The sequence below is a fragment of the Salvelinus alpinus genome, chromosome 4 (genome assembly GCF_045679555.1).
Source record: "Salvelinus alpinus chromosome 4, SLU_Salpinus.1, whole genome shotgun sequence".
Classification (NCBI taxonomy): domain Eukaryota; kingdom Metazoa; phylum Chordata; class Actinopteri; order Salmoniformes; family Salmonidae; genus Salvelinus; species Salvelinus alpinus.
The window spans coordinates 49669968-49697724 of NC_092089.1; positions in this window are offsets into that span (position 1 = coordinate 49669968).

The window sequence follows — 27757 nt, forward strand, 5'->3', positions numbered from 1 at the left end:
TTGCTCTGTTTGGCCGGGCGGCCAGGTCTAGGAAGAGTCTTGGTGGTTCCAAACTTCTTCCATTTAAAAATGGTACCCTTCCCCAGGTCTGTGCCTCGACAAATAATGTCTCGGAGCTCTACGGACAATTCCTTCGACCTAATGGCTTGGTTTTTGCTCTGACATGCATTGTCAACTGTGGGACCTTATATAGACAGGTGTGAGCCTTTCCAAATCATGTCCAATCAATTGAATTTACCACAGGTGGACTCCAATCAAGTTGTAGAAACATCTCAAGGATGATCAATGGAAACAGGATGCACCTGAGCTCAATTTCGAGTTTCATTGCAAAGGGTCTGAATACTTATGTAAATAAGGTATTTCTGTTTTTTATTTTGTATAAATTTGCCAACATTTCAAAAAAACTGTTTTTGCTTTGTCATTATGGGGTATTGTGTGTAGATTGATGAGGAAAATGTTTTAATTTAATACATTTTAGAATAAGGCTGTCATGTAACAAAATGTGGAAAAGGGGAAGGGGTCTGAATACTTCCCGAATGCACTGTATAGCCTACACATTGTCTGTACACTCTGCCATGCGTCTGGAGCTAAATATTTATCTTCTTTTTTATTTGTCCACGCTTGATCTAAAAATTCAGCAAACGGAAATACACAATGGACACAAAAAGCATCCTCATTTCTCCTCATCGCTCAGCCACATATTGCTACGCTATATCTGGTGGGCTTTCTGGAATAAGGGCAAGTGTACATATTGGTAGAAAGGGCAATAGAGCAGTGGTTCCCGACTCCCAACAGAACAAATGTTTTATGGTAGCCCCGGACAACCACACCTGATTCAACTTGTCAACTAATCATTAGGCCCTCAATTGAGTTCAGGTGTTTTTTGCCCGGGGCTACAACAAAAATGTGGGGCACTCAAGGACTGGAGTTGGGAACCACCACAAGAGAGGATAAAATGAATGTCATTCCCTAGCTCTTCGAGGTCACAATAGTTACGTAGTCTTTCCTTTTCCATTTCACTTCAATACCCACCTGCTTCAATACGCAGGGGCAATATCCGTGTTCTAACGTGTGTACATAGCAATATTTTGCTTTCAGGTAGGATGTGCATACTATACTGCATCTCTCACAGTCACACAATCATTTGTCCTTAATCAAACAAAAAGTTCTCAATTTTGGGTTATGATTCATCTCATCCACCCATTTATTTTCATATTGCATCGTCAGTTGTTTTTCAATAGCATCTATGTCTCCCTTAATGTGGTTTTTGTACAGATGTTCACAGTCAGACTGTTGGAAAAGGTCAGACATTTCAGTTGCCCAGCTCCCACTATGGAGAGATTCCATTGAAAAACTTTGCTGGCTATTCTGGCAATTGGCAATGGCATATCCAACGGTCTATTCCAAAGTTTTTAAATGGCCAAGGACAACAAGTACGCACTTGGAAACGCGTGTATTTACAAACATTTTTGCACTGAGAACATTTGACTGAGAGGCTATAAGATGTTAGTAGAAGGTGTGAAGAGAGAGGATGAGCGCTCTTTGCCAATCTCAACTCCGTCTTGAGATACATCGAAAAGAGCTCGTAGTAAACACAGACCGTGACCTCGTGTTACAGGAATCCCGTCTTCAAGGTGAACACGAATTCCACCATATTCTGGATATAGGAGAGAAGTTTAAGATTCTAGACAATGTTTGGGTTGGGGAAACAGCGCGGAATTGAATTAGGAGAGACAGTGGTGAAATGAGTGCAGGGTGGTCTCTCGATTCCACCAATCAAATAAACAACAAAAAACCCGCATGGAAATCTTTCGAGGAAAGTTGTTTCCCTGAAACTCTGTGAGAGGAACAAAGAGAGAGAACGGGAGAGAGAGAGAAGAAAGTGAGAGATGGAGAGAGAGATAGATAGATAGAAAGAGAGAGAGAGACACTCCGGGAGAGGAACAAAGGGTGAGAGTTAGAAAGACAGAGAGACATTCACTGAGAGGAGAAGAGAGGGAGAGAGAAAAAGGACACAAACAGCTGCTTGCTTGGGTTTGAGACTGTGCCAGGATGTCCTAGAGGGCCACGGCTCTAATTGCTTTTGTTATTGATGCACCAGCAGGTGTCAGCAAAGCAAATGCTAAGGAGGATGCAATGCACCTGCATTATTCATAAAGAGCATCATCATTTGTCCTCTCGTGCCATACATACTTAGGATTCCGCTTGACTAAGTTAGTGTTTACTGCATTGACGAGGAACTTGATCCCCTCTCCGGATACATAGTGTGATAACATCACACACATAGGTACACACATGACCCCACAAGCACTTATAAGACCCCCCCCCCCCCCACACACAACACATTTGTTGCCTTCCATGAAAATCTACTATCTACTACATTCTATTCTTCAATATCCTCCCTGATCTTCCTTGCCTGTACATCAATGTCCCTCTGTTCACCTAGATTGTCTTATTCTCCAGTTCCCACTTCTTCACCCAATAAGGTATACTGTACCCGTATAGCATCTGAGCATGAAGGTATACAGGAGTGCTGGTGTACACTGAACTCAGTTCTAGGAAGAATGACCTGTTATTCACAGAGGAGGAGTCTCGGAGTAGGAGTGCTGATCTAGGATCAGGTCCAATCTTTCCATATAATCATATTCATTAGGATGTAAAGGGGACATTTTATTCCATAAAACCGCTGTTACTCTGAAGCTCTTTGTGAATACGGGGCTAATGTGGGTATAAAGGAGTGCTGTGGTACATTGAGCTCATGTAGTTGTAGGTAAGTCTGTAGGAAGTTTTCCTTGCAGGGTAATTGGGTCTTGTTAAGAATTCTTTATGCACATCTCTCTCCGCCTGTTTGCAGCCGCTGGAATGCTGCCCTGGTCCTGGCGAAGTCGTAAAGAGCGCTCCGAGACGGGCTCCTCTGAGCAGCCCACTTAAATCCACTTAATGTAATAGAGAGGCTGGAGTAGACCGCCCTCTGACCAGGGGCTGTGGCGCATTAGTGGAAGAATGTCCACTCCACTGAGCCTGGTGAATCCACAGCTACCGTCAGTCAATGGGACTGTCACTGTGGTCACTGCAGCAATGCCACCATGAGTTGACAGGCTAGTTTAAATGGTAAAGGCAGCTAGGGACAAAGGGTGCAAAGGGGTGGTCTGAGACATGTCGCAAGATGTTAGATACCAAGTGTAATAGATCTGCGTTGGAGAGCTATTGATTTACTGGTTATGGGCCGTTAGAATTATTCATATTATTCATATACTGTATCTGGGATGGCTTGTAATTACAGATTCCCTATCATACATACAGATGCGAGGGAGGACAGAAAGACAGACAAAGTCTCAGACAGATTGGCAGCCGTCTCCTGTGTAATGTCAGTTCTATTTACATCTCCCCAGGGCTCCCGCTGTTTCCAGTCAAGTGTTGTCTGTCTTGTGCCTGTGAGCAATCTCTCTTTTTCTCTTTATCTCTCTCGCCTTCTATCTCTCTCTCGCTATCTCTCACACTCACTCTCTCTCTTTCTCCATCTCTCTCTTTCTCTCTCTATCCCTCCCTATCTTTCTCTGTCTCTGTCTCTCTCTCTCTGTCTCTCTCTCTCTCTCTCTCTCTGTCTCTCTTTCTCTCTCTCTCTCTCTCTCTCTCTCTCTCTCATGAGCTCTTCAAAACCCAGCTCCTCCAACCAAAAACTATCTTTTGGTATTTGTTTCATTAGTCCATTGTTTATACAGTCCCAAAATGTGCTGCATGTCAGCGATCAAGCTTTCAAGATATATAACTTTCAAAATATAGAAATACAGCCGGTATGATGCATTTTACATAATATGATGTAAAACCCAGTATCATCTGATGCAAAATGCATCACACCATCTGTATATCTATATTTTGAAAGAAATAGCTGCTGAAAATGTTGTGGAATCCAATAGGCTGCTTAAGCATTAGATAGCCTAGCATGCTGATGAAAAAGTCAGTTTAATAAAAAACAGTATTTTGATCTTCTCAATTTCGTGTCCTGGATAATGGGATAGTTAGGAGTACAGAGACACCTTCCATCCATTGGACTGAGATACGTTTTCAAGCCATATCTCTCGTTCGTCACCGTGGACCTAGGACTGTTTCGACTTGAAGGCAGGTCTTACATTTACATTACATTTAAGTCATTTAGCAGACGCTCTTATCCAGAGCGACTTACAAATTGGTGCATTCACCTTATGATATCCAGTGGAACAACCACTTTACAATAGTGCATCTAACTCTTTTAAGGGGGGGGGGGGTAGAAGGATTACTTTATCCTATCCTAGGTATTCCTTAAAGAGGTGGGGTTTCAGGTGTCTCCGGAAGGTGGTGATTGACTCCGCTGACCTGGCGTCGTGAGGGAGTTTGTTCCACCATTGGGGTGCCAGAGCAGCGAACAGTTTTGACTGGGCTGAGCGGGAACTGTACTTCCTCAGAGGTAGGGAGGCGAGCAGGCCAGAGGTGGATGAACGCAGTGCCCTTGTTTGGGTGTAGGGCCTGATCAGAGCCTGAAGGTACGGAGGTGCCGTTCCCCTCACAGCTCCGTAGGCAAGCACCATGGTCTTGTAGCGGATGCGAGCTTCAACTGGAAGCCAGTGGAGAGAGCGGAGGAGCGGGGTGACGTGAGAGAACTTGGGAAAGTTGAACACCAGACGGGCTGCGGCGTTCTGGATGAGTTGTAGGGGTTTAATGGCACAGGCAGGGAGCCCAGCCAACAGCGAGTTGCAGTAATCCAGACGGGAGATGACAAGTGCCTGGATTAGGACCTGCGCCGCTTCCTGCGTGAGGCAGGGTCGTACTCTGCGAATGTTGTAGAGCATGAACCTACAGGAACGGGTCACCGCCTTGATGTTAGTTGAGAACGACAGGGTGTTGTCCAGGATCACGCCAAGGTTCTTAGCACTCTGGGAGGAGGACACAATGGAGTTGTCAACCGTGATGGCGAGATCATGGAACGGGCAGTCCTTCCCCGGGAGGAAGAGCAGCACCGTCTTGCCGAGGTTCAGCTTGAGGTGGTGATCCGTCATCCACACTGATATGTCTGCCAGACATGCAGAGATGCGATTCACCACCTGGTTATCAGAGGGGGGAAAGGAGAAGATTAATTGTGTGTCGTCTGCATAGCAATGATAGGAGAGACCATGTGAGGATATGACAGAGCCAAGTGACTTGGTGTATAGCGAGAATAGGAGAGGGCCTAGAACAGAGCCCTGGGGGACACCAGTGGTGAGAGCACGTGGTGCGGAGACAGATTCTCGCCACGCCACCTGGTAGGAGCGACCTGTCAGGTAGGACGCAATCCAAGCGTGGGCCGCGCCGGAGATGCCCAGCTCGGAGAGGGTGGAGAGGAGGATCTGATGGTTCACAGTATCAAAGGCAGCCGATAGGTCTAGAAGGATGAGAGCAGAGGAGAGAGAGTTAGCTTTAGCAGTGCGGAGCGCCTCCGTGACACAGAGAAGAGCAGTCTCAGTTGAATGACTAGTCTTGAAACCTGACTGATTTGGATCAAGAAGGTCATTCTGAGAGAGATAGCAGGAGAGCTGGCCAAGGACGGCACGTTCAAGAGTTTTGGAGAGAAAAGAAAGAAGGGATACTGGTCTGTAGTTGTTGACATCGGAGGGATCGAGTGTAGGTTTTTTCAGAAGGGGTGCAACTCTCGCTCTCTTGAAGACGGAAGGGACGTAGCCAGCGGTCAAGGATGAGTTGATGAGCGAGGTGAGGTAAGGGAGAAGGTCTCCGGAAATGGTCTGGAGAAGAGAGGAGGGGATAGGGTCAAGCGGGCAGGTTGTTGGGCGGCCGGCCGTCACAAGACGCGAGATTTCATCTGGAGAGAGAGGGGAGAAAGAGGTCAAAGCACAGGGTAGGGCAGTGTGAGCAGAACCAGCGGTGTCGTTTGACTTAGCAAACGAGGATCGGATGTCGTCGACCTTCTTTTCAAAATGGTTGACGAAGTCATCAGCAGAGAGGGAGGAGGGGGGAGGAGGGGGAGGAGGATTCAGGAGGGAGGAGAAGGTGGCAAAGAGCTTCCTAGGGTTAGAGGCAGATGCTTGGAATTTAGAGTGGTAGAAATTGGCTTTAGCAGCAGAGACAGAAGAGGAGAATGTAGAGAGGAGGGAGTGAAAGGATGCCAGGTCCGCAGGGAGGCGAGTTTTCCTCCATTTCCGCTCGGCTGCCCGGAGCCCTGTTCTGTGAGCTCGCAATGAGTCGTCGAGCCACGGAGCAGGAGGGGAGGACCGAGCCGGCCTGGAGGATAGGGGACATAGAGAGTCAAAGGATGCAGAAAGGGAGGAGAGGAGGGTTGAGGAGGCAGAATCAGGAGATAGGTTGGAGAAGGTTTGAGCAGAGGGAAGAGATGATAGGATGGAAGAGGAGAGAGTAGCGGGGGAGAGAGAGCGAAGGTTGGGACGGCGCGATACCATCCGAGTAGGGGCAGTGTGGGAAGTGTTGGATGAGAGCGAGAGGGAAAAGGATACAAGGTAGTGGTCGGAGACTTGGAGGGGAGTTGCAATGAGATTAGTGGAAGAACAGCATCTAGTAAAGATGAGGTCAAGCGTATTGCCTGCCTTGTGAGTAGGGGGGGAAGGTGAGAGGGTGAGGTCAAAAGAGGAGAGGAGTGGAAAGAAGGAGGCAGAGAGGAATGAGTCAAAGGTAGACGTGGGGAGGTTAAAGTCACCCAGAACTGTGAGAGGTGAGCCATCCTCAGGAAAGGAACTTATCAGGGCGTCAAGCTCATTGATGAACTCTCCAAGGGAACCTGGAGGGCGATAAATGATAAGGATGTTAAGCTTGAAAGGGCTGGTAACTGTGACAGCATGGAATTCAAAGGAGGCGATAGACAGATGGGTCAGGGGAGAAAGAGAGAATGTCCACTTGGGAGAGATGAGGATCCCAGTGCCACCACCCCGCTGACCAGAAGCTCTCGGGGTGTGCGAGAACACGTGGGCAGACGAGGAGAGAGCAGTAGGAGTAGCAGTGTTATCAGTGGTAATCCATGTTTCCGTCAGTGCCAAGAAGTCGAGGGACTGGAGGGAAGCATAGGCTGAGATGAACTCTGCCTTGTTGGCCGCAGATCGGCAGTTCCAGAGGCTGCCTGAGACCTGGAACTCCACGTGGGTCGTGCGCGCTGGGACCACCAGGTTAGAGTAGCAGCGGCCACGCGGTGTGAAGCGTTTGTATGGTCTGTGCAGAGAGGAGAGAACAGGGATAGACAGACACATAGTTGACAGGCTACAGAAGAGGCTACGCTAATGCAAAGGAGATTGGAATGACAAGTGGACTACACGTCTCGAATGTTCAGAAAGTTAAGCTTACGTTGCAAAAAATCTTATTGACTAAAATGATATAGTACTGCTGGCTGGTGAAATAGGCTAGCTAGCAGTGGCTGCGTTGTTGACTTTGTTTGAAAGTGTAGCTGGCTAGGTAACCTCTAACTGGCTAGGTAACCTCGACAATTACTCTAGACTACACAATTATCTTGGATACAAAGACGGCTATGTAGCCAGCTAAGATCAAACAAATCAAACTGTTGTACTGTAATGAAATGAAATGTAATACTACCTGTAATACTACCTGTGGAGCAAAGCGGAATGCAACTACTCGCTCCAAACCAAACCGGAAGTGCGTATCGTAGAGGGAGAGGCAATAGAAGTGTTGTTTCTTGTATTATTGTCTTTTGTGTCTTTAGAGGACTGCTTCACCTTAATGTCCCCTTTCCCTTTTCTTCTGTCCTTATTTTGTCCCACTTTGTCCCTTCTTTGTCCCACTTTGTCCCTTCTTTGTCCCTTCTTCTCTTCTGCCAACTAGACACTCCTTGTTAGCTAGCTAGCTTCTTTCAGGAATGTCCCTAGCAACTGCCTAGCAACAGGTAAACAACTTAGCTAGCTAAGAAAACGGTATAATTTTATGAAAAATTGTTACTTTTTCAAAAGCCTTTCTTCTTTGTTTGCTGCTTGTTTGGTCTCCTATTCAGTTTGCAGTTTTCTTTTGATTTTTTTCGATGTACTTTACTCTAAAAAAACATTTAAATTTCAATATTTGTAGGAGCTCATCTTTTCAGCTGCTGCTGCTTAATTTGGAACTCCGGAACATACGTCTTGAACGTCAAGTTGAGTTTTGGCTAATTGTAATGTCAACACTGCATCCTTTCTTGACCTTTACCAGGAAATGTGGTGACAGTGATCATGATAATGTGGTGGGACTTCACAAGAGCCCTCTTCAATCAGAAGCGGCAACCAAGGCAAGAGGAATGTGCCCGCGCATGTTCACTACCGCTCAAAAGTTTTGGGTCACTAGTCTAAAGAAGGCCAGTTTTATTGCTTCTTTAATCAGGACGACTGCAAAAGGGTTTTCTAATGATCAATTAGACTTTCTGAATGATACACTTGGATTAGCAAACACAACGTGCCATTGGAACACAGAAGTGATGGTTGCTGATAATGGGCCTATGTAGATATTCCATAAAAAATCTGCCGTTTCCAGCTACAACAGTCATTTACAACATTAACAATGTCTACACTGTATTTCTGATCAATTTGACGTTATTTTAATGGACAAGAAATGTGCTTTTCTTTCAAAAACAAGGACATTTCTAAGTGACCCCAAACTTTTGAGTGATAATGTGTATGTGCTTGTATGTGAGTTACATTTCCCAACGCCACACAAATATAACTCTCTAATCAGAATGTCACAGTCATTATTTTTATTTTCTCATAGTTTACAGAAATCTATTTGCTAAAGGTCACACCAGACAGCCTAACACTCTGGTGTTTCATTTTCATAATGCATTTGTTTGTTCGTTCATTCCCCCCACTCCCAGTCTCCCACTCTATCTCCCACTGCTGTCTGTCTCCGTTGGAGCATTTTTCATCAGACAAACAGCCCCTGTCGTGCTTTCCAAAGCTGCCGCTGCGAGCAGCTATCAGGCCTGTCTAATCTTATCGGGGCTCTCACTTTCAATGTAAATTCTCAAGCATTAAATAATAAAAGTCTCTGGCAAGTTCATACCGTCGAGCCTTTTCCTCTGCCAAGGTCGTGAAGCCTATCTCTCCTGACCTCCACTCTATAGTGTAGGCGTTCTTCTTTTCACTTTAAACAGGTATTGATATTTGTTCAGATCTGTTCTGTTACTTCCTCTGCTGGCTTCAGTGACTTTTTTTAATTCATGTGTGTTTTCTCCTATTTTTCCTCCTGTCAGCTGGTTGTGAGATGATTCACTTGAAACGATTGCACCAGATAGGATATATGCTAAATACTGATGGAATTACTAAAGAATGATATAGTGTACCATGAACAAAACCAAAAAGATACAAGTTATGAGTATGTAAGGGTTTTATGCTGGTCAAAAATTGAGAATGAGAATCCAGACTAGGGCACAGGCATGGCTGCTATTGTTGCCTGATCTCTTAAAGGAAAAATCCACTCAAAAACAATATATATTTATATATATCTTTTTTTATTAGTCAGCAGTCCAGTTTTCAAGATATTGACTTTCAAGAAACAAAGTGTCACTTGCCACATCATCGCGATGATGCGTTTTCCATCATATGACGCATTTTCCATTTTGGGACTGTATCAACAGTAGACTGATGAAAGAAATACCAAAATACTGTTTTTGAGTGGAGTTTATGTCTTCAACATAGGTGCTGTTTGAGATGCACTTGGGCTGGTCCTGCCTAAGAAGAGGGGATTGAATGTTGACAGAGTAAGGGCTCGAACACACCAACAGTGTTTGCCTGCCGAGAGTACTTGCGAACCGAGTGCAACCCGATTTTACATGTAGAACAACCGTAAATGTCAGCAGTCAGACATCAACAGGGTGCTGAATGATCGGTCGACTAACGGGAGATCCACATTAGCCCTGATATCTTTATTGATATCGCCTCACTAGCTTTGGTGGTGATCGAAAGCAATGTCTCTTAGGACCTTGTTACTTTACTGAGTCATGAACCTGCCTTATCCAATCAATTGATCAACAGCTCTATTCAATCTGTATTGCTGAAGCGTTACAGATACCTTGATAGAAATGTAAAGGTAATTTCCGATTGAGCCGACATATGCAGTGTTTACCGTGAATGCAGTCTCTGCTAAAGCAGGAATAATGCCTTTAAATTTCAAACTGAAGTTTATTGCAATTTAATTTTCATGGAAGTTCATTGCCTTTAAATCTCACGGAAGTTCAGCTTTACAGCGTACTTTAAAGCTGAATTTCCACGATGCGGATTGAATGAAACCCCAAATCAATTTTTATTAAGTTAGGATTTCACAGATCATGAGTTGGCATTTCAAGTCCGAGCCCCAGGCACGTTTTTTGGATCTCACTTTGGCTGGCTGACCTCTGCAATATCAAGAGGCTCACTGAAAGAATTTGGTTAGAAAATGAACTATTGTGTGAGGAGGTGTCTGGCTTTCAAGTCATCACCTTTGAACCAGACAGTTGAAGGCACAGTTCCAAACAGAACTCACTCTTTAAGACATGCCAGACTATCAGCATTTGTCCTATTGCAAACTTCAGTCTTATTTTTCATGGTTTGATCTTTTGCTCGCTATAATCACTGTTGATTATACTTTCCATAATCTTTAAAACACTTTTTCTGTTTTAAAGATTATGAATGCCACTTCGGTGTGTATTGACTATTGAAAGCTCTACGGTCACTCTCACTGTTATGCGCAGTCATATTTCTGTGACCTCCTTGACTGAAACTATTATGCGAAAAATGTCCATTTGCATCAATATTTACTGCAGGTGTGGCAGCTAGTACGAAGAGAGCAAGATAAAGATCTGGTGTGTATTCATTATGGGGAGGCTGTGCAGTGCAATGTGAGCGGGTGAAGTTTTGGGGGAAAGATGCCTTTGAGCTATAAGCACACGACCCAAACACTGACAGTCAATTCATCACGCTTTATCTTGTTATTCATTCATAAAATAAGACGTCTACAAGAGAATGTTTAGGCTGAGTTTTGATAGCTTGCATAACATAGATAGAGTGACAAGGATAAGATAAGGAAAGTAAACTGCTTCGACATTCAGAAGTGGTACAGTATGTCCTTGTCAAATCAACGTTTGCTCTTGATTGAATAAGGCTGGATATTGGATATTGGATATACAGATAAGAATGAACATGTGAGGGATTTATGAACACTGAAGACCCATGTGTTTTCAGTCCAGTTCATTTTCATGGAGTCATGGTTCAATCCCTTTAACAGTTTAAAAACAGTATGACATTACGGTGTCCATATTAGGACAGCCTTAGTCTCAGCAGGACTTGTACAGTGTTTTCTGAAATGACTGAAATGCTCAACGAGACAGAACCCAAAATGAAACTTTGTGGTTTATAGATAAACGGGGTTAGACAGTTTCCTAAATCATGCCTTGAGTGTTGTAATGAACGTTAACGGAGAGAGACTTATTTCGAGTAATTCAGAATTCAAAAGGAGACATCAGATTTGACTAAATCTTTAATAATCATAAGCCTTATTATTGTAATCTTCCTGTTAATTAGCCAATTAATAGCATGGATGGTAAAACTTGTAAGTGCTCATTTGAATCCAATATCTTTTTTTATTGCACCAGCCAAGATTGGGGGAAATTATGTTAAGCCAAAAGACTTTTGCTGTGATATTACCTCATTGCTGAAAATAACCTTGGAACTGTTGAGTATTTCTGTGTGCATTTCTGGCAGATGCTTTGATGCATACACTGCCACATTCCAATATGCACTGAGTGTACAAAACATGAGCACCATCTATTTTATTGACAGACTGACCAGGTGAATCCAGGTGAAAGCTATGATCCCTCATTGAAGGGGAGAAGATGAAGGGGAGGAGACGGGTCAACAACAAAAAAAGTTGAACCTTGAGACATTTGAGACATCGATTGTGTACTGTATGTGTGCCATTCAGAGGCTCAATGGAAAAGACAAAAGATTTAAGTGTCTTTGAACGGGGTATGCTAGTAGCTGCCAGGCGCACCGGTTTGAGTGTGTCAAAAACTGTGCTCAACCTTTTCCTGTGTGTACCAAGAATGGTCCACCACCCAAAGGACATCTAACCAGCTTGAAACAACTGTGGGAAGCATTGGAGTCAACATGGGCCAGCATCCCTATGGAATGCTTTCGAGACCTTCTAGAGTCGATTCCCAGATGAATTGAGGTTGTCCTGGGGGCAAAAGGGGGTGCAACTCAATACTAGGAAGGTGTTCATAATGTTTTGTACATGCAGTGATTTGACTAGAAAGTTTGAATGCAACTTTCGGGTTACTGAAGGTCTTTTCAAGTATACCTATCTCTCTCTTTCTCTCTCCCCTTGTCATGCTCTTCTAAGAGTGTCCTACACTCCCTGGAGCCCAGCTCTCATTGATCAAAGTGGAAGTAGAATATCAGGGATGTGTGTCACCCAAAGCCTGAATTGGACTTGGTCCAAGTTGATGCAGCCGAGTCCGAGCTGAGGACTTAAATTCTTCAGAGAAATTGATTTATGCAAGACTGCTGTACCACCTCCAGAGCTGCAGAGTCTTGCAAACCCCAAGCCATTAAAAAACTAACATGAAAAAATAACTAACATGTATGAAGTGGATTAAATGTTTATAACCATCTTGCCGACCTTCTAATTTCCTCTACATGAACGATAAGGGTTGGATTATTACCCCACATGATAACAGCGGGCTCTGGAAAAACAATCAATAAACGTGTCTGTCCCAAAATATCATTTACCTAAGGATCACAGTCTGCTGTAGTGGTTTCACTGAGAAAGATTAAAAGTTGGTAAAACCATCACAATTATGGGTTAACTAAAGTAAACGGGTACCTATACATAATAGTTAGGTATTTTGATGAATTTACTGCTTTCTGCAATGTAACAGTATCTTAAAGGTCCTGAACAGTGAAAATCATGTTTTTCATCAATTGGATGATATTTGGATGAAACCAGTTCAAAGTAGGGTGACACAAGTAAGAAAAATGACTGTTGCTGGTACATTGATCAAGTCTGATCATAAAGTTACTGGTCCCCTCCCCGTGTCAAACACTTGGATTCAGGAGGCAGTTATTACCAAGGATTTAATTCCGGCTTTATGCAACTTCACATAAAGCTGGAAATGTAATACGCCAATGGTAGCGTCTTATCGTCTTTACGAATCACATGTGCGCTCATGCCTTGCTTTGGCTTTATTTACAAACCGTAAGTTAGCCACTAGTAGCTAGCTCAAGCAGAAGTACTATCAAAGATACCGGTAACCTTTCATCTGTGGTGTGACTTTAGCGAGCAAGCTACTTACCAGCATTCCGGCAAAAGCACACTGTGTTGTGACTGGATACCATAGCGTAGATTTAACGTTGCACTATTTTCTGAAGAATGAAGACATCTGACATTTCATTCAAGGTGGACAGGCTGCACCGAAAATTACAATCATGTCATGAGTGTGCAGTGCAAACTTTAATCCTGAAGATGGATGCTGTACCATCATTGACAGTGGATCTTGCAAGCGCTGACCAGAATGTCAGTATCAAGAGTATCAGAGTTATCAGAGTAGCCAACATTTTGGGGGGGATCGGGGTGCTAACGTTAGATAATACAACCGTGGCTGTGGCTGTTTTGACTTGTGAACTGTATATTTTCTGTAACACACCTGATAGTAACTATATGTTTTTTGTTCTTCCATCCATCCCCTACATTGAGTCTGAGGACTGCCAGCACACAGCTGCAGTGTGTATAGTATTTCAAATGTAACCCTTGGGATTATTATTTCACTTTCCATCTCCTTTTGTCTTTCTACTACCATCAAGCAGTAATGATAGACATTTTAGAAAATACAACACATACTCTGTATGCACAGCTTCCCAGCCAAAGAAGAGGTGATATTCTGTGAAGCCTGTGAATGCATATGCAGTTGAAGTCTGAGTTTACATAACCTTAGGTTGGAGTCATTAAAACTCGTTTTTCAACCACCTTACAAATTTCTTGTTAACAAACTATTGTTTTGGCAAGTCGGTTAGGACATATACTCTGTGCATGACACAAGTCATTTTACCAACAATTGTTGACAGATTATAGAGGACATTTCTCCAAAAAGTATGATCTTTGTCTCCATGTGCAGTTGCAAACCGTAATCTTTCTTTTTTTATGGTGGTTTTTGAGCAGTGGCTTCTTCCTTGCTGAGCGGCCTTTCAGGTTATGTCGATATAGGACTCGTTCTACTGTGGATATAGATACTTTTGTACCTGTTTCCTCCAGCATCTTCACAAGGTCCTTTGCTGTTGTTCTGGGATTGATTTGCACTTTTCGCACCAAAGTACGTTAATCTCTAGGAGACAGAACGTGTCTCCTTCCTGAGCGCTATGACGGCTGCGTGGTCCCATGGTGTTTATACTTGCCTACTATTGTTTGTACAGATGAACGTGGTACCTTCAGGCTTTTGGAAATTGCTCCCAAGGATGAACCAGACTTGTGAAGGTCTACATTTTCTTTCTGAGGTCTTGGCTGATTTCTTTTGATTTTCCCATGATGTCAAGCAAAGAGGCACTGAGTTTGAAGGTAGGCCTTGAAATACATCCACAGGTACACCTCCAATTGACTCAAATTATGTCAATTAGCCTATCAGAAGCTTCTAAAGCCATGACATCATTTTCTGGAATTTTCCAAGCTGTTTAAAGGCACAGTCAACTTAGTGTATGTAAACTTCTGATCCACTGGAATTGTGATACAGTGAATTATAAGTGAAATATCTGTCTGTAAACAATTGTTGGAAAAATTACTTGTGTCATGCACAAAGTAGATGTCCTAACCGACTTGCCAAAACTATAGTTTGTTAACAAGAAATGTGTGGAGTGTTTGAAAAATGAGTATTTATGACTCCAACTTAAATGTATGTAAACTTCCAACTTCAACTGTACATCCCCTTATGTGTAAGCTTCTAAGGTTACTCGGGCTTCACTAATTATTGTGAAGAAGTGTATCATTGAACTAACTGTATTCTGTAATTAGTTACAAAACAATAGAAATGCAATTGTGTATTGCTGCTGTTTGTCTGATGTCCAACAATCCATAATCAGCTCTGTTGACCATAAGAGCATTTTGCAGAGAAAATGGGTTGAGGCATACTATTTAGGCTTGGAATTACATGCGGTCCATTATCATAAATGACATGGTGACCCATTGTTTACCGTGTTACCTGGCAACGACAACAAGTGCATTACAAAGAGCTGTCAATCAAGGCGAGGTCAGTCTGTTCAGTCTGTTCACTCAGTCTGTTCTTTCTAGCTTCCTGATAGTTAAAGATGAGAGAAAAGGTCAATTAAGCTGCCAGTTGTCTTCAATTCTGAGTGTTTTAATATTGTAAAAATATTATGGGTGACATTTTGGTCATTCAAAGACTTGAGAAATAGGATGACTGTGTGGGAACTTTAACACACAGAAGGCTGCCAATGTTGAGGAAATAGATCATGGCTATTTTTAACCTTTATTTTACTAGGCAGGTCAGTTGAGAACAAATTCTTATTTTCAATGACGGCCTAGGAATAGTGGGTTAACTGCCTTGTTCAGGGGCAGAATGACAGATTTTTACCTTGTCAGCTCAGGGATTTGATCTTGCAACCTTCCGGTTACTAATCCAACACTCTAACCGCTTGGCTACCTTCCACCCCAAGGTAGCTATGATTGTACTAGGATTGTAAACATAGTAAGAAAGGTATAGGAAGGGGGCTGGCCAGATGTGAAGACAAAAACAATAAATCCAAGAAAAGAGTACGCCACAGAGCATTATTTCCACCAAGGCTTTTCTTTCCTCTTCCAGCAATGAAAAATGAAGCACTGAGTAGGGCCAATGTGTTCAGTTCACTCGGTATGACGATTTTGGATTTCGAAACTGGTGCAGAGATTTTAGGATCAGATATTAATAAGAAAAACATTTTTTTATTGGATGCTATAGGACAAGAACGTTATTTACAGTCAGTTGCTAGCTAGAGGTCATGGCTATCTGTCCCCTTCACCCCTTTCTCTCCATGAACAAAACAAAAAGAACAGAAAAAGAGAGGGAAGGAGAGAGAGATAGAGGGAAGGAGAGAAAGATCAATAGACCAGAAATAGACAGATGAGAGGAAGAACAGAGAGAGAAAGAGAGGGAGAGAGAGAGGGTATAAGAATGATGAGCATTCGAATAGTAGCTCTCCTTTCCTAATGCCAAGATCATACGGCTTTGATCGATTCATACACAATACAGTCACAGAGTTTTCAAACCCAGAGGCACATCATAGCGATACTCCCGGCAACGTGTTGCGAAGCAGACTTGACAGACTCGACCAGACCGGGGTTTGGGGTTTGACAAGTCAGTGGGAGAAGTGAAAAGTATCCTTAGTTGTTCATTTTCTTGAATTCTAAAGGCAAAACCTAGATTTGTGCCAATGTCTTAAGTAGCTAAAAGTGTCATTACTACAATCAATCAAATCAATCAAAATGTATTTATAAAGTCCTTTTTACATCAGCAGATGTCACAAAGGGCTCATACAGAAACCCAGCCTAAAACCCCAAAGAGCAAGCAATGCCGATGTAGAAGCACGGTGGTTAGGAAAAACTCCCTAGGAAGGCTAGAACCTAGGAGAGATTTTAAGAGTACATTGCCATTAATGCCAGTTCGTTCTTCAAGATGTTCAAACGTTCATTGATGACCAGCAGGGCCAAATAATAGGTCCTCTGGGAGGAGAGAGAGAGAGACATGGGAGAATTAGAGGGAACATACCTAATATCACACAGGACACCAGATAAGACAGGAGAATTACACCAAATATGACAGACTGACCCTAGGCCCCCGGCACCAAGACTATTGCAGCATAGATACTGGAGTCTGAGACAGGGGGGGTCGGTGGAAACTGTAGCCCTGTCCAAAGTTACCCCTGGACAGGGCCAACCAGGCAGAAACTAACCCCACCCACTTTACCAAAGCACAGCCCCCACACCACCAAAGGGATATCAGCAGGCCACTAACTTACTACCCTGAGACAAGGCCTAGTATAGCCCACAAAGATCTCCCCTGCCACACAAGCTCAAGGACAGCACAAGCCCACCCAGGTCAAGTATAGCGAAAGAAGCCTGGCACGGTGTGAAAGTGACAAACCGATAGAGTGCCTTTCAATTGATGGCCTGCACATGCGCAGTTCAGCGCGACATGACTGTTAGATGGTTATGTCTAGATGGGATATAGCTTTTGTCAAATTTAACGTAAAAAGTATTTTTTGGGACGCATTTTCGCTAACCCTAACCCTTTTCCTAACCTAAACCTAATTCTCCTAGCCTTCTACGTTAATTACCATACTGCACATTCATCTTCTGCACATCTACCATTCCAGTGTTTAATTGCTATATTGTAATTACTTCGCCACCATAGCCTATTTATTGCCTTTACCTCCCTTATCCTACCTCATTTGCACATGCTGTATATAGACTTTTTCTACTGTATTATTGACTGTATGTTTGTTTACTCCATGTGTAACTCTGTGTTGTTGTATGTGTCGAACTGCTTTGCTTTATCTTGGCCAGGTCGCAGTTGCAAATGAGAACTTGTTAGCCTACCTGGTTAAATAAAGGTGAAATAAAAATAAATAAATAAAATTCTCATGAGAGTGTCTAGTTTGAAAAACAGACGCCTCACAAGTCCTCAACAGGCAGCTTCATTAAATAGTACCTGCAAAACATCAGTCTCAATGTCAACATTGAAGAGGCGACTCCGCGATGCTGGCCTTCTAGGCAGAGTTCCTCTGTCCAGTGTCTGTATTCTTTTGCCTATCTTAATCTTTTCTTTTTATTGACAGTCTGAGATATGGCTTTTTCTTTGCATCTCTGCCTAGAAGGCCAGAATCCTGGAGTCGCCACTTCACTGTTGACGTTGAGACTGATGTTTTGCATGTACTATTTAATGAAGCTGCCAGTTGAGGATTTGTGAAGCGTTTGTTTCTCAAACTAGACACTCTAATGTACTTGTCCTCTTGCTCCCACTCCTCTTTCTATTCTGGTTAGAGCCAGTTTGCGCTGTTCAGTGAAGGGAGTAGTACACAGCGTTGTAAGAGATCTTCAGTTTCTTGGCAATTTCTCACATGGAATAGACTTAATTTCTCAGAACAAGAATAGACTGGCACGTTTCAGAAGAAATGTCTTTGTTTCTGGCCATTTTGAGCCTGTAATCGAACCCACAAATGCTGACGCTACAGATACTCAACTAGTCTAAAGAAAGCTAACACAACGTACCATTGGAACACAGGAATGATGGTTGCTGATAATGGGCCTCTGTATGCCTATGTTGATATTCCATAAAAAATCTGCCATTTCCAGCTACAATATTATCAATGTCTACACTGTATTTCTGATCAATTTGATGTTATTTTAATGGACAGAAAATGTGTTTTTCTTTCAAAAACAAGGATATTTCTAAGTGTCCCCAAACTTTTGAACGGTAGTGTAGCTCTCGCCTCACGTTTCCTGGTCTAATGTTATTTTCGTTACCAAGGCTTTTTATGCGCTCTGGCCAAAAGAGGCGTTCCGTCATGCTGACACGCTCTCCGACCTCACTCGGAGCGTGGCTGCTTACTTATGCACAGTTTATAGGAGATAGATTCTCTTAAACCTCCTAAAATCCCGGTCCTAGCTTAACAATACTTTCCAAGTTACAGTATTTCATCCATACAGTTTTTAATGACATCACAAAATGAAAACCAATATTCATTTTCCAAAGTTCCCCACTGACCATTCCCCACATTTTTATGTTATAAATATTGTTCCGGTATTCACTTTTTGTACGTTTTGGGCGGGCAAAAGTCTCTGGAGACAAAGGACATTCCTTTAGCCAATACTGGAGAGCAAGAGAGAGTCCGTTCCTGCTTAATTTACAACCGAGTGTGAGCTGTCAACCCGGTAGTTCCCTACTTCACCCCCTTTGCGGGTGGGAGAGGGTCTGGTTATTGTCAACCATTGCCAAGCTGATCTGAGCCATTTGATCTCACAGGGCAGTCATGACAATACGAAGATAATGACTTTGATGAGATATGTAAAGGAGGAAAGGAGGTTAATGAGTCCTACCCACATGGTAATATATAGATATTAGGAGAAAGTAAACATATCTTCTTCTGAAGTCATGCCCATCAGGTATATTCCTGTCTGATTCATCAAGAAAGTTTCCCTCCAGAGTGAGGGTTGGCAACAACACATTTACATTTACATTACATTTAAGTCATTTAGCAGACGCTCTTATCCAGAGCGACTTACAAATTGGTGCATTCACCTTATGACATCCAGTGGAACAGCCACTTTACAATAGTGCATCTAAATCTTTTAAGGGGGGGGGGGGGAGTGAGAAGGATTACTTTATCCTATCCTAGGTATTCCTTAAAGAGGTGGGGTTTCAGGTGTCTCCGGAAGGTGGTGATTGACTCCGCTGTCCTGGCGTCGTGAGGGAGTTTGTTCCACCATTGGGGGGCCAGAGCAGCGAACAGTTTTGACTGGGCTGAGCGGGAACTGTACTTCCTCAGTGGTAGGGAGGCGAGCAGGCCAGAGGTGGATGAACGCAGTGCCCTTGTTTGGGTGTAGGGCCTGATCAGAGCCTGGAGGTACTGAGGTGCCGTTCCCCTCACAGCTCCGTAGGCAAGCACCATGGTCTTGTAGCGGATGCGAGCTTCAACTGGAAGCCAGTGGAGAGAGCGGAGGAGCGGGGTGACGTGAGAGAACTTGGGAAGGTTGAACACCAGACGGGCTGCGGCGTTCTGGATGAGTTGTAGGGGTTTAATGGCACAGGCAGGGAGCCCAGCCAACAGCGAGTTGCAGTAATCCAGACGGGAGATGACAAGTGCCTGGACTAGGACCTGCGCCGCTTCCTGTGTGAGGCAGGGTCGTACTCTGCGGATGTTGTAGAGCATGAACCTACAGGAACGGGCCACCGCCTTGATGTTAGTTGAGAACGACAGGGTGTTGTCCAGGATCACGCCAAGGTTCTTAGCGCTCTGGGAGGAGGACACAATGGAGTTGTCAACCGTGATGGCGAGATCATGGAACGGGCAGTCCTTCCCCGGGAGGAAGAGCAGCTCCGTCTTGCCGAGGTTCAGCTTGAGGTGGTGATCCGTCATCCACACTGATATGTCTGCCAGACATGCAGAGATGCGATTCGCCACCTGGTCATCAGAAGGGGGAAAGGAGAAGATTAGTTGTGTGTCGTCTGCATAGCAATGATAGGAGAGACCATGTGAGGTTATGACAGAGCCAAGTGACTTGGTGTATAGCGAGAATAGGAGAGGGCCAAGAACAGAGCTCTGGGGGACACCAGTGGTGAGAGCACGTGGTGAGGAGACAGATTCTCGCCACGCCACCTGGTAGGAGCGACCTGTCAGGTAGGACGCAATCCAAGCGTGGGCCGCGCCGGAGATGCCCAACTCGGAGAGGGTGGAGAGGAGGATCTGATGGTTCACAGTATCGAAGGCAGCCGATAGGTCTAGAAGGATGAGAGCAGAGGAGAGAGAGTTAGCTTTAGCAGTGCGGAGCGCCTCCGTGATACAGAGAAGAGCAGTCTCAGTTGAATGACTAGTCTTGAAACCTGACTGATTTGGATCAAGAAGGTCATTCTGAGAGAGATAGCGGGAGAGCTGGCCAAGGACGGCACGTTCAAGAGTTTTGGAGAGAAAAGAAAGAAGGGATACTGGTCTGTAGTTGTTGACATCGGAGGGATCGAGTGTAGGTTTTTTCAGAAGGGGTGCAACTCTCGCTCTCTTGAAGACGGAAGGGACGTAGCCAGCGGTCAGGGATGAGTTGATGAGCGAGGTGAGGTAAGGGAGAAGGTCTCCGGAAATGGTCTGGAGAAGAGAGGAGGGGATAGGGTCAAGCGGGCAGGTTGTTGGGCGGCCGGCCGTCACAAGACGCGAGATTTCATCTGGAGAGAGAGGGGAGAAAGAGGTCAGAGCACAGGGTAGGGCAGTGTGAGCAGAACCAGCGGTGTCGTTTGACTTAGCAAACGAGGATCGGATGTCGTCGACCTTCTTTTCAAAATGGTTGACGAAGTCATCTGCAGAGAGGGAGGAGGGGGGGGGAGGGGGAGGAGGATTCAGGAGGGAGGAGAAGGTGGCAAAGAGCTTCCTAGGGTTAGAGGCAGATGCTTGGAATTTAGAGTGGTAGAAAGTGGCTTTAGCAGCAGAGACAGAAGAGGAAAATGTAGAGAGGAGGGAGTGAAAGGATGCCAGGTCCGCAGGGAGGCGAGTTTTCCTCCATTTCCGCTCGGCTGCCCGGAGCCCTGTTCTGTGAGCTCGCAATGAGTCGTCGAGCCACGGAGCGGGAGGGGAGGACCGAGCCGGCCTGGAGGATAGGGGACAGAGAGAGTCAAAGGATGCAGAAAGGGAGGAGAGGAGGGTTGAGGAGGCAGAATCAGGAGATTGGTTGGAGAAGGTTTGAGCAGAGGGAAGAGATGATAGGATGGAAGAGGAGAGAGTAGCGGGGGAGAGAGAGCGAAGGTTGGGACGGCGCGATACCATCCGAGTAGGGGCAGTGTGGGAAGTGTTGGATGAGAGCGAGAGGGAAAAGGATACAAGGTAGTGGTCGGAGACTTGGAGGGGAGTTGCAATGAGGTTAGTGGAAGAACAGCATCTAGTAAAGATGAGGTCGAGCGTATTGCCTGCCTTGTGAGTAGGGGGGGAAGGTGAGAGGGTGAGGTCAAAAGAGGAGAGGAGTGGAAAGAAGGAGGCAGAGAGGAATGAGTCAAAGGTAGACGTGGGGAAGTTAAAGTCGCCCAGAACTGTGAGAGGTGAGCCGTCCTCAGGAAAGGAGCTTATCAAGGCATCAAGCTCATTGATGAACTCTCCGAGGGAACCTGGAGGGCGATAAATGATAAGGATGTTAAGCTTGAAAGGGCTGGTAACTGTGACAGCATGGAATTCAAAGGAGGCGATAGACAGATGGGTAAGGGGAGAAAGAGAGAATGACCACTTGGGAGAGATGAGGATCCCGGTGCCGCCACCCCGCTGAACAGAAGCTCTCGGGGTGTGCGAGAACACGTGGGCGGACGAAGAGAGAGCAGTAGGAGTAGCAGTGTTATCTGTGGTGATCCATGTTTCCGTCAGTGCCAAGAAGTCGAGGGACTGGAGGGAGGCATAGGCTGAGATGAACTCTGCCTTGTTGGCCGCAGATCGGCAGTTCCAGAGGCTACCGGAGACCTGGAACTCCACGTGGGTCGTGCGCGCTGGGACCACCAGATTAGGGTGGCCGCGGCCACGCGGTGTGGAGCGTTTGTATGGTCTGTGCAGAGAGGAGAGAACAGGGATAGACAGACACATAGTTGACAGGCTACAGAAGAGGCTACGCTAATGCAAAGGAGATTCGAATGACAACTGGACTACACGTCTCGAATGTTCAGAAAGTTAAGCTTACGTAGCAAGAATCTTATTGACTAAAATGATTAAAATGATACAGTACTGCTGAAGTAGGCTAGCTGGCAGTGGTTGCGTTGTTGACTTTGTAGGCTAGCTGGCAGTGGCTGCGTTGTTGACACTGCACTAATCAAGTCGTTCCGTTGAGTGTAATAGTTTCTACAGTGCTGCTATTCGGGGGCTAGCTGGCTAGCTAGCAGTGTTGATTACGTTACGTTGCGTTAAAAGAACGACAATAGCTGGCTAGCTAACCTAGAAAATCGCTCTAGACTACACAATTATCTTTGATACAAAGACGGCTATGTAGCTAGCTATGTAGCTAGCTACGATCAAACAAATCAGACCGTTGTACTGTAATGAAATGAAATGAAAATGTGATACTACCTGTGGAGCGAAGCGGAATGCGACCGGGTTGTTGAGTGCGGAAGTTCTATTCGGTAGACGTTGGCTAGCTGTTGGCTAGCTAGCAGTGTCTCCTACGTTAAGGACGATAAATAGCTGGCTAGCTAACCTCTGTAAATTAAGATAATCACTCTAAAAACTACACACTCTAAACTCCACAATTATCTTGGATACGAAGACAGCAAAGACAACTATGTAGCTAGCTAACACTACACTAATCAAGTCGTTCAGTTGAGTGTAATAGTTTCTACAGTGCTGCTATTCGGTAGACGTTTGCTAGCTGGCTAGCTGCTGGGCAGATAGCAGTGTGGACTACGTTAGGGCGACGGAATACGATAATTACGCAATTATCTTTGATACAAAGACGGCTATGTAGCTAGCTAAGAAGAAATTGCTAAGATTAGACAAATCAAACCGTTGTACTATAATGAAATGTAATGAAATGTAATGAAAAGTTATACTACCTGCGGACCAAAGTGCGAATGCGACCGCTCGCTCCAACCCGGAAGTTAAGAAAAACACCTCAGCCACTTTGACTCTCAGCATGGAACCCCCTCAGAGGTGTGTGCTCAGCCCCCTCCTGTACACCCACAACTGCGTGGCCACGCACGACTCCAACACCATCATTAAGTTTGCCGATGACATGACGGTGGTGGGCCTGATAGCCAACGGCAACGAGACAGGCTATAGTGAGGAGGTTAGAGCCCTGGCAGAATGGTGCCAGGCAAACAGCCTCTCCTTCAACGTCAGCAAAACCAAGGAGCTGATCGTGGACTACATGAAACGGGGGGAGCACACACCCATCAACATCGCAGTGGAGAGGTTTAAAAGCTTCACGTTCCTCAGCGTGCACATCACAGAAGACCTGACATGGACCGACACCGTTGTGAAGAAGGCCCAACAGAGCGTCTCTTCAATCTCAGGCGACTGGATACATTTGGCATGGGCCCTCGGATCCTCAATAAGTTCATCAGCTGCACCATTGAGAGCATCTTGACCGGCTGTATCACCGGCTGTATCAACTGCACCGCCCTCAACCGCAAGGCTCTACAGAGGGTGGTGCAAACAGCCCAATACATAACTGGGGGCATACTCTCTGCCCTCTGGGACAATTACACCAGGCGGTATCTGAGGAAGACCTGGAAGTTCACACACAAAAACATATGCAAACACACACACACACACACACACACACACACACACACACACACACACACACACACACACACACACACACACACACACACACACACACACACACACACACACACACACACACACACACACACACACACACACACACACACACACACACAGTCAATGCTGCCAACCCTTACACACAGTCAACAGTGTGACCTGCACACTACCCATTTATATATTTGTAATTACAGTCATAGTTGACTTACAGACGTAGGATCTTAATTTGATCATTCTGTTACAGGAGAAACTTCTAGTGCTTTTGAGGTCTGAAGTTTGGAATGAACACTTTGAAATTTCACACTTGATTTTCCTTTACGAAAAATGTATCAACCCCTGTAAATATGTCCATGTCAAATTAAGATCAAATTTTTCACAATCATAATCTATACTGTATATCCCGTTGTGTACATATCAGTTATTGCTATGCATGCTACTTTCTCCTGTTACTTGTTCATTTTTATTAGACTTTTTCATTATGGATATTGATTATTGTACTGCAATGTTGAGGGAGTTACACTGCACAACCATTTCATTGCACCTTTTATACCTGCTGTAATCTATGTACATAACAAACAAAAATATTTGAAGCCTTCCTGATATAGTGTCTGAAAAAGTTCTACTTTGCCGTGAACGTGTGATGATGTCCTAATATGGACACCGTAAGGCTTGGACTCTGCACTGTGCGTGCGATTTTGTCCTCGGGTCCATCGTTGCCCTGCCGAGTTCCTGCAAAGAGATAAACCACTAGAGTTGGATGTGGACTTGCCTGGTAAACTGAGAAGTTCTATCCACTGTTAGACAGCTGCTCACTAGTCAGATGAGTCATTAGAACTGGCATCCTAGATGAGGCTGTTTATACTGTGCATCGCTCTCACATTATTTACACATTCATTCCACCTTGTATTCCCTGTGTTTGTTGAAAGGATTACATTTTCTAATTGGAATTTCCCATTGGATTTATCAAGAGATGATTCCCACTGGGAAGGTAAGAGCTGGAAGTTAACATAATGAAGACACAGAATAAAGCTGTCACTTGGGTTGTACTGTAGAGATAGTACTTATTGTCATTGGCATAGTTGGCCTTAACTGCTGTAAACTAAATAATGAAGTATTTCACTTTTGTATTGTATATTGAGATTTCTGGCCTCCAAGTTTAACTTAATCTACACGTTTAAAGTTGTCAGAGGACTAATATACGAAAAAATATACACTGAGTGTACAAAAAATTAGGAACACCTTCGTAGTATTGAATTGCACCCCTTTCTGCCCTCAAAATAGCCTCAATTAATCAGGGCATGGACTGTACAAGGTGTCAAAAGCGTTCCACAGTGATGCTGGCCAATGTTGACTCCAATGCTTCCTACAGCTGTGTCAAATTGGCTCGATGTCCTTTGGGTGGTGGATGATTCTTGATACACATGGGAAACTGTTTAGTGTGAAAAACCCATCCGCGTTGCAATTCTTGACACACTCAAACTGGTGCGCCTGGCACCTACTACCATACCCAGTTAAAAAGCCACTTAAATCTTCTTGCACATTCACCCTCCGAATGGCACACATACACAGTCCACGTCTCAATTGTCTCCAGGCTTAAAAGTCCTTCTCCCTTTTATCTACACTGACGTGGATTTAATAAGTGACGTCAATAAGGGATCATACTGTAAGATTCACCTGGTTAGTCATGGAAAGAGCAAGTGCTCCTAATGTTTTGTACACTCCGTGTACAATGTACGAGCTGATGGAAAGGCGTTTGAGAAGTGCAGAAGCTCTGAGATAACAAAATTCCCAAATTCATCCCTAAATTAACATACTTTTGGGACACTCCAGTAAATAAGAGCAATTGCACTTGAGTTAGCCAACTGGCACTTTCATCTACACAGTCTTAAGACCCTACAGCTACTCTTAAGCTATGCCTGCTCTCCTCATCAGTTGTGTTGTTGTGGTTGGGTGACAATTGGGTTTGTTTATGCTAGGGGGACAGCCAGTCGCCAGTAGCCTAGCTTTCAAACACTGTGCTGGGTGTGACTTCACTGAAGGCCTCCCTGTTAACCGATCACTGACTCCGTAATTTTAAATTACTCCACTGCCACTTTATTTGGCGAAACACAGGCCCCAAGCCTGCCTGCCTTCGTGTGTGGGTGATGTGTGTTTGTGCGTGTGCGTGTGCGTGCATCTCGCTCTCACTCTCTCTCTGTCCCTCTTCCTCTCCCTCAGAAAGAAGTATGGAGTGGAAAATATCAAATGGCTGTTGTGGTTTAAATATGGTCTGAAAAAGTGGACAGATGGTGCCCCAATTAGGTGTCAGTTAGTTGTACTGTATTAACCCTGACCAAAAGGAACAGGAAAGAGTTGTTCAAGTGATTTCATTGTGTGTATGTATATTAGGGAACTGATATTTAAATCCAGTTCTCCTTTCTTTGGAAAGTACCAGAGGAGTTAATAACCACATGAGAGGGCTTAGCTGTACCTTTGCATTTACCATGTGCAAACCGTTAGGGATGGTTTTCCAGACACCGATTAAGCCTAGTCCAGGACTAAAAGGCATTCTCAGTGGAGATTCTCCATTGAAAGAGCATTTAGTCCAGGATTAGGCTTAATCTCTAGCTGGGAAATATGCCCTTATAGTTTAATGGCGAAATATCCTAAATATTGATGCAAAATGCCTAAATTTTGATTTTTAAAGAGCATGTAGTAAAATATAGAGGCTTTCTTTTTTATGAGTGTGTATTGGTGTGCTTGGGAGGTTTGGCTATACGTCTTAGAAAGGTTGAAACATTTATTTGGGCATCATAGGCAATGTGTAAAACATTGGACCTGGTGTAGCTGGCAGATACTGAGATTTATGTTCGTATAGATGTTTTTGGAGCAAAGCATTTCATATTTCAGGTCACATCTGAGATGTATGTTTCAGTGCAATCCCCTGGTTTCCCATCATGTCCTGAAACTGTCAGAGTTCAGTAGCATTACAAGATATATAAGGGACAGATCGAAATGTACTTGTTTTCTTTGGGGAGGGTTGTGTGGTTTTTTATTGGGCACAGGGGAAGGTAGGGTGTTTTTTCCCCTGGTTTACATTCACTCTTTTGCAGGTTTTACTATAGAATTTCTTCCATCCAAGACAAATTTCCTCATCTGCTTTTCCGCGCGTTAGCTTTTATTATAAACTGGGTGGTTTGAGCCCTGAATGCTGATTGGCTGACAGCTGTGGTATATCAGACCATATGCCATGGGTATGACAAAACATGTATTTTTACTGCTCTAATTACATTGGTAAGCAGTTTATAATAGCAATAAGGCACCTCGGGGGTTTGTGATATATGGCTAATATACCACGGCTAAGGGCTGTGTCCAGGCACTCCGCGTTGCGTTGTGCGTAGGAACAGCCCTTAGCCGTGGTATATTGGCCATATACAACACCCATTTGGGCCTTATTGCTTAACTATACGACAGATCAATATAGTCTACCAGTCTAACTGTCTATCCTGCCCTTTATCCACCATTCATAGTGACAATAGTGGTAGGTGGATCATTTGTCCAGATCTGCAATAGGCTAACTTGCAATCATACCACACATAAAAGCATTCAAAGCTGCATCAATTTTCAATATGAATCCTCAAGAACAAAATAGGAATAGCTGATAGGCAGCGGAGAAGCCACAGCTCAAATTGATCTCGCTTTGGGACAATACAATTATCCTACCTAGACTAGCCTACAACACCACAATGCCATGAATAATTGCATTAGTGTTTTTTAAGTGGGTACAACACTCT